General features: G+C 54.1%; 1 pseudogene; it reads right to left on the bottom strand.

The window, feature by feature from the left end:
* Window positions 1-6,400: 6,400 nt before the first annotated feature.
* Window positions 6,401-6,496, bottom strand: LOC115863768 (U6 spliceosomal RNA; annotated as a pseudogene).
* Between the last annotated feature and the right edge of the window lie 458 nt (window positions 6,497-6,954).

Genomic DNA, 6,954 nt, shown 5'->3' with positions numbered 1-6,954 from the left:
GCACCATCAGGGAAGCCCTTTTTTGGGCTTTTTTTGGCGACGCCGCACAGCATGTGGTATCTTAGTTCCTTGACAGGGATTGAACCCTTGTCCCATGCAGTGGAAGCGTGGAGTCTCAACCACTGGACCTCCAGGGAAGCCCTGGAAGCTGCCCAGGTTTAGCTGAAAGAGAAAAGAACAAAAATAAGTTGCCGAGGGGGCCGGGGTGGGGGGCGAGACGGGAAGGTGGCTGCAGGGGACGTGGTGCTGGTGGTGTTGGGATGGCTGGAGAGCCCCCAGGATGGCTCTTCAGCAGGGGCTGGAGGAGGGGACTCTGGCCTGGCAAAGGCTACTATAGGGCCCAGGCGGGGAAGCGCGGGAGAGAGTCGGCGACGGCAGGGGCAGCGCTGTGTGCAGGAATGAGCCCAGCCAGGCCCAGCCCCGGGGGGCCCTGGGCATGTGGCGGGCGGGCAGGGGGGAGCTCCCCACAACCCTGTCCAGCTGGACCGGCCGTGGGTCTCCAGGCCGAGCACATCTGTGTCACTCCAAGCTGCTCGGGGTCAGCCTGCAGGTCTGGGCGGCCGCGGAGGGGCGTCTTAGGAGCCCAGGTGAGCACCGCTGCTCCGCAGCTCCCGGCCTCCTGACCTCTTCCAGGTGAGTGCCTTGTGACCCCCATGCTGGTTGCCCCCAGATAGTAAATACCTTGGATTTGGAGGGTCACGTACAGTCTTCTCCCCGCAGAAGTGGAAAATCCATCTGAGCTCTCTCGGGCAGTCACCGTTCAGGGGTCGCTTGCTGGTGCCTGAATTCGGGGAATTAAAGGATAAAGTCAAAGACAGAAGGAGGAATCGATGGTAAAGTAAGAGCAGAAACGATGGAAGCGGACAGAGCCAGAGCGAGGAGACAGAGCCAGAGCGAGGAGACGGGAGTCTTGCCTCTGATGGACTCAGGTGACGGGCGAGCGGGACGGAGCCCAGAGGGACAGTCAGGGGCGACAAGAAGACAGAGCCTGAGGGCAGCAGGGCCCCTGACCATGGTGAGAGGGCGAGGTGGGCGGCGGGGAGGAAAGGGCGAATTCCCAGGAAAATAGTGCAGAAACCGGTGCTGCAAGTCAGAACCCAGGGCTAGTCCTGCAACCACTGAACAAAACGGGCCGAGCATCTTCCTGCAGAGACCACACCCACCCCAGACGACTTTGGGCAAATCCTACAAAATACACGAGATGGAGGAGATTCCAGTTGGAGAAGACACGCCCCCGAGAATCCAGTGTGGCCAGGGAGGCCCTGACATGATGGCGTGGAGGGGCGGTGGGGGTGGGGTGGAGCTCAGCGGTGGTCGGGGTCAAAGGTCAGAGTGGTCAGGGTTGAGGGCAAGCAGGGTCCGTCTCCTGGCCTCCACCCCAGGCCTCCGGACAGCAGGGAGAGGGCCCTGGTCCCTTCACAGTGGCCACCAGCCCGTAGGTGCCAAGCCCCTCCTCCCTTTCCCTGGGCCCCCTGACCTTGACCCCCTCCCCCACCCCACTGCTCAGCCGGGCCCCCCTCCCGGGGTGCCCGCAGCCCATCCCGACCGTGGGCCTCTGCCCTGGTGTCGAGTGGGAGGGAAAGTGACTGCCCATCATGCTTTTCCTATTTTTCTGCAGCTGTGGATATAGCTTTTAAAAACCTATTTAAGTGATTTTGGTAATTTGTATTGTCTTAGAACGGTGTCAGTTTCATCAAGAATATCCCATGTACTAACCTGTCGCTTTTAATCCGGGCTCTCTGGTCCCCTCTTCTGGGCCCGCACGGCGTCTGGGTTCTCTCGCTCTGTTGATTAGCCTGGTCAGACGTTTGTTTATTTTATTTATTTATTTTGAGGAACCAGCGCTTGGATTTACTTTTGAGTTCCCCCATTTTCCTCGTTTCCAATTCATTAATCCGCCTTTATCTGTACTCCTCGCTCCTGCCTCCCGCGGATTTACTTTATTGTTCTGTTTTCCCTCCTTGTGTCGAATGTTGAGTTCATTTATTTTCAGTCTCTCTTGCTCAGTAATAAAAACATTTAAGGTTGCGAATTCTCTGACAACCGTTCCTGAAGCTGGCCCCGGGGATGTGCAGTCTCTCTCCCAACACCTGTAAAATCGTCTGTCACAGCTACTTTCATTTGCTCTCTGACCGAGGAGTTATTTAGGAGAGTAGCTTTGAATTTCCAAATCATCTGGCTTCCTTTTTAGATCCTTTTAGCAATTTTGAGTGTCACTGCATTGGTTTAAATAATGAGGCATATAAATGTTTCACCGTTTGGAATGTGGTGAGGCATGCTTGCATGTGTGTGCATGTGTGTACCTATGTGCACACATATGCCAGCGTGCACACCCACGTGCCCACACATGAACCTGCGTGCACCCGCATGTGTGCACCTGGGGGCCCGCATGTGTGTATGTGCATGCATGGGTCTGTGTGCCTGCCCATGTACGGCCGTATACATGTGGAACGTGTGTGTATATGCACGTGTGGGGCTGTGCCCACGTGCACGTGTGTGCATGCACACGTGTGTGGAATGTTATGTGGTTTCTGGCCGGGCGAGGGCTGTCCAGTCAAGGGCGTCCAGGAGGGGACTCGGGCCTCGTCCACCTTCCAGTTTTGTCCAGCCGGTCCTGGGTCTCTGGCTGAGGTCTGGGCGCTGGAGCTGGCTTCCCCAGATGCTCACGGCGACATCCCTGATCTCGCGCCCTTTGCTGGGTCTCGATGGCCAGGACTGCTTGTTAACAGGCTGAAAAGACACCTTGGAGGCCCCCGGGCGGGCAGCCTGGGAAGGGCTTGTTGGGGATCCTTGTGCTGGTGGCAGAGGGTGGGGCTTGTCCTGTGGCCCCAGGTCTTCCCTCCAACCCCAAAGACAAGGAGTAGAACGCGGGGAAGACCCGGGAGATTCACAGGAAGTCCAATTTTATTCCTAGTTTGCTAATGATAAAAAATCATGAACGAACGTTGAATTTTCGTTTATTCGTCAGTTGAGATGATCATACGATGTTTCTCCTTTAATCTGTACATGAGTTTTCTAGGGCAGCTGCAGCAAATACTACAGACTGGGGAGGGTGCGTTGGGGGCCTCAGACAACAGGCATTTGCTCACCCCAGTCCTGGGGGCTGCAAGTCCCATTTCAGGGTGTGCGCGGGGCTGGGTCCTCCTGAGGCGGCCTCTCCTGGGCGTGCAGACGGCCACCTCCTCCCCGTGTCCTCACAGGGTCGTCCCTCTGTGTGTGTCTGTGTCCTAATCTCCTCCTCCTATAAGGACACCAGTCAGATTGGATCAGGGCCCACCCTTGGGACCTCATTTTACATTATTCACCTCTTTAAAGACCGTGTCTCCAATTTATTTTTTATTGTGGTAAAATATGTATAACATAACATTTACCACGTTAACCATTAAAAACATTTTTTTTATTGGGGTATAGTTGATTTACAACGTTGTGTTAGTTTCAGGTGTACAGCAAAGTGAATCAGTTATACCTATACATATATCCACTCTTTTAGGCCATATAGGCCATTACAGAGTACTGAGTAGAGTTCCCTGTGCGCTACAGTAGGCCCTTATGAGTTATCTATTTTATATATAGTAGTGTGTCTATGCCCATCCCAGTCTCCCAATTGATCCCTCCCCCCCTTACCTGCTGGTAACCATAAATTTGTTTTCTACATCCATGACTCTACTTCTGTTTTTAAGTGCACAGTTCAGTGGCATTAAGTACATCCGCGTTGCTGTGCAGCCGTCACCATCCATCTCCAGAACTTTTCCATCTTCCCAAACTGAGCTCTGCACCCATTAAACACTAACCTTCCGTCCCCCTCCCCCGGCCCCCACATCTGCTCTCTGTCTCTATGGATCTGACTCCTCTAGGGACTCATATAAGTGGAATCACACAGTACTTTTTTTTTAACTGACTTATGTCACTGAGGATAATGTCCTCAACGTTCATCCATGTTGTAGCAGGTGTCAGAATCTCCTTCCCTTTTACGGCTGAATAACATTCCACTGTGTGAATGGACACTTGGGTTGTGTCTACCTTTTGCCTGTTGTGAGTAACGCTGCTATGAACATGGGGGTACAAATACCCCACTGAGACCCTGCTGTCAGTTCTTTTGAGCGTGTGACCAGAAATGGAATTGCCAGGTTCAGTGGTGACTGTTTAGTTTTTTGAGGAACCTCCACACTGTTCTCCAGCAGCTGCGCCATTTCACGTTCTGCCAGCCGTGCACAGGGCTCCAGTTTCTCCACATCCTGGCTGACACTTGTTTTCTGTTGTTTTTTTTTTTTAAATGTTGAGCCTTCTTTTAATTTATTTATTTTTGGCTGTGTTGGGTCTTCGTTTCTGTGCGAGGGCTTTCTCTAGTTGTGTCAAGCGGGGACCACTCTTCATCGCGGTGTGTGGGCCTCTCACTGTCTTGGCCTCTCTTGTTGCGGAGCACAGGCTCCAGACGCGCAGGCTCAGTAGTTGTGGCTCACGGGCCCAGTTGCTCCGCGGCATGTGGGATTTTCCCGGACTGGGGCATGAACCCGCGTCCCCTGCATCAGCAGGCGGACTCTCAACCACTGCGCCACCAGGGAAGCCCTCGCCTTTATTTTTGAAGGATAGTTTTGCCATACATGGAATTCTAGTTTGTCTCGTTCCTTCTTTAAAGAAACAATTCCATTGTCTTCGGGCTTGCATAGTTTTTGGTGAGGGATCAGAAGTGATTTTATGGTTGAATCCCTGTAAGTGATGTGTCTTTTTTTTTTTTCCTGGAAGCGTTTGAGATTTTCTCTTTAGTTTTGGTTTTCAGCAGTTGGCCACACCTGGGAATGGTTTTTCTTTGTATTCATCTTGCACAGTTGCTGCTGTTTCAGCCAGCTTCTGAACTCAGTGGGCTGTTAGATTTTCTGCTGTAGTCTTCTCTCTTCTGCCCTCTGGGCCTCCAGCTCCATGCCTGTTAGACACTTGATAGTTTGGACTGTTGACCAAGCCCGCTGACCCCCCACCGCTGCAGGCAGACCCACCGTGCCAGACATGTGCCCACCCCAGGTGCCCGTGAGGAAAGGCTCGTCTCTCTGTGCAACCAGTTCTTCAAGCTGCCCTGCAGGCGCTCCTTTTCCTGCATCCCTGGCTTTAATGTGATGAGTTTTCTTGTCGGAAGCCGAGGGTTTCAACATCCTCTGCATTCTGACCAGAAGCGGATGTCACTGGGTGTATATTTTTACATCCTTTTGTGTTAAATCTTTCAGTAGCCTTGTATGTTAGGTCTTTGGTGAACAGACCAGAGTGGTTTTCTTAATCCCACCTCCAGCTTTACCTGGAGAATTAGGTGTTTTTTCACTTATTGTAAGTCTTCTGTCACTGGGTTCTGTGGCTTCTCCCTCTCCTGGTCGTAATGTTATGAGTTCTGTTTCTGCTCTGTAAGTGGGTGCCCCGCCGTCATAATGAGCGTCCTTACCTCGCAAAGTCTGAAGCTCACCCAGGTTGCCTCCCCCCAACACCAGGACCTTGGTCACTTTAATTCCGGCCCTGCCCTTTCGGCTTTCTGTTCTCTTCTTGTGCACGGGCAGCCTCGTTTTGCCCCCAGGCCGTTGACAGTCCTGTCACGTGCTGTCAGTGGCTGTGGGTGTCCCCACATATGTCCCACCCTGGTGGCTCTTCGTCGCCCTTTGCACCGCACGTGTTTCCTCGGAGTCACCCTCGGTCCCGCCGCCGGGGCTTCTCCAAGGAAACTTGCAAGCAGCCGGCTTCCCTCGGTGGGCCAGCTAGCCACAGCACACCCACCATCTGCGGAGCCTGATGGAAGTGTGGGTGCGGCCCACAGTGGCGTGAACCCAGGAGGCGGGGGTCATGGGGTGTCTCAGAGGCCGCCCTCTGCTCAATTAATGCCCTTTCAGCTCAGGGGAACTTTCTCTGGGTCTTGCATGTGCCCCGTGCTGGGACCCCTCCCCAGGGAGCTCCCCTTCAGCTGGGAACTTGCTCCAGGAACAAGAAACCACAGTAACAGATGACAAATGAGACCCCACAGCATTGCACGGACTGCAGCGGAGAGATCGTGCTGTGGCATCTGGGATGAACACCAGCCTTGCCGCTCCCAGGCCGAGACCCGGGACGTGTGGGGTGACAGAGACGCTTGCTGTGGGTGCCGCCGTGCAGGAGGGTCATGTCGTCCGCACCTGCGCAGCCAGGAGCTCCCTGGGGCGATGCTGTGGGGAGCCCGGGCGGGCACAGGTGAGGGGGCTAGAGGGGGGCTGGGGCCAGGCCGATGCAGCGGCCCCAGGACCAAAGCCTTCCCTCTCCGGTGTTACTATTTTAAAGGTCTTGCACAATTAACTGCAAACATCTTTTTACTGTTAGTGTATGAGATTTATTGATTTAGGTATTAATTTCATATATTACTATACATCCAAGTTATCTCATTGTCTTTTTTCTTTTAAATATGGAATGCTTCACGAATTTGCGGGTCATCCTTGCGCAGGGACCATGCTAATCGTCTCTGTATCCTTCCAATCTAATTGTCTTTTTGAAACCTGCTTTGAGGTGCAATTCACATGACACAAAATTAACCATCTTAAAGTGGCAGTTACGACATTGGCAGGGTTGTGCAGCCACCACGTCCATCCAGTTCCAAGGCGTTTCACGCCGTGGCCCCAAAGAAACCCCCTGCCCTTGGCCGCCACCCCACCAACCTGCTCTGCCTCTGTGGATTTACCCATTCTGGACATTTCACGGAAATGGAATCCCACATCAGGGCCCTTCGTGCAGGAGAGGAAGAGGCCCCGGGAGGCGGGGGACGGGTCCTGGGCTGAGTGTCCCCACGAGATCAAGGCTCAGCACCTGGCAGCCCTCGGGCCTGGCTGTTTCCGAAGCGAGGCGCATCGGGCGGCAGAGGTGAGCAGGGACCGCAGAGGCCGTCTGGGGACACAGGGCGCAGGGGGTCCTCACCCAGGCCCAGGGCCTGGCTTCCCCTCCCGGCATGGTGCCTCC

The sequence above is a fragment of the Globicephala melas genome, chromosome 5 (genome assembly GCF_963455315.2).
Source record: "Globicephala melas chromosome 5, mGloMel1.2, whole genome shotgun sequence".
Lineage (NCBI taxonomy): Eukaryota > Metazoa > Chordata > Mammalia > Artiodactyla > Delphinidae > Globicephala > Globicephala melas.
This window is presented reverse-complemented; position numbering and strand designations above follow the sequence as displayed.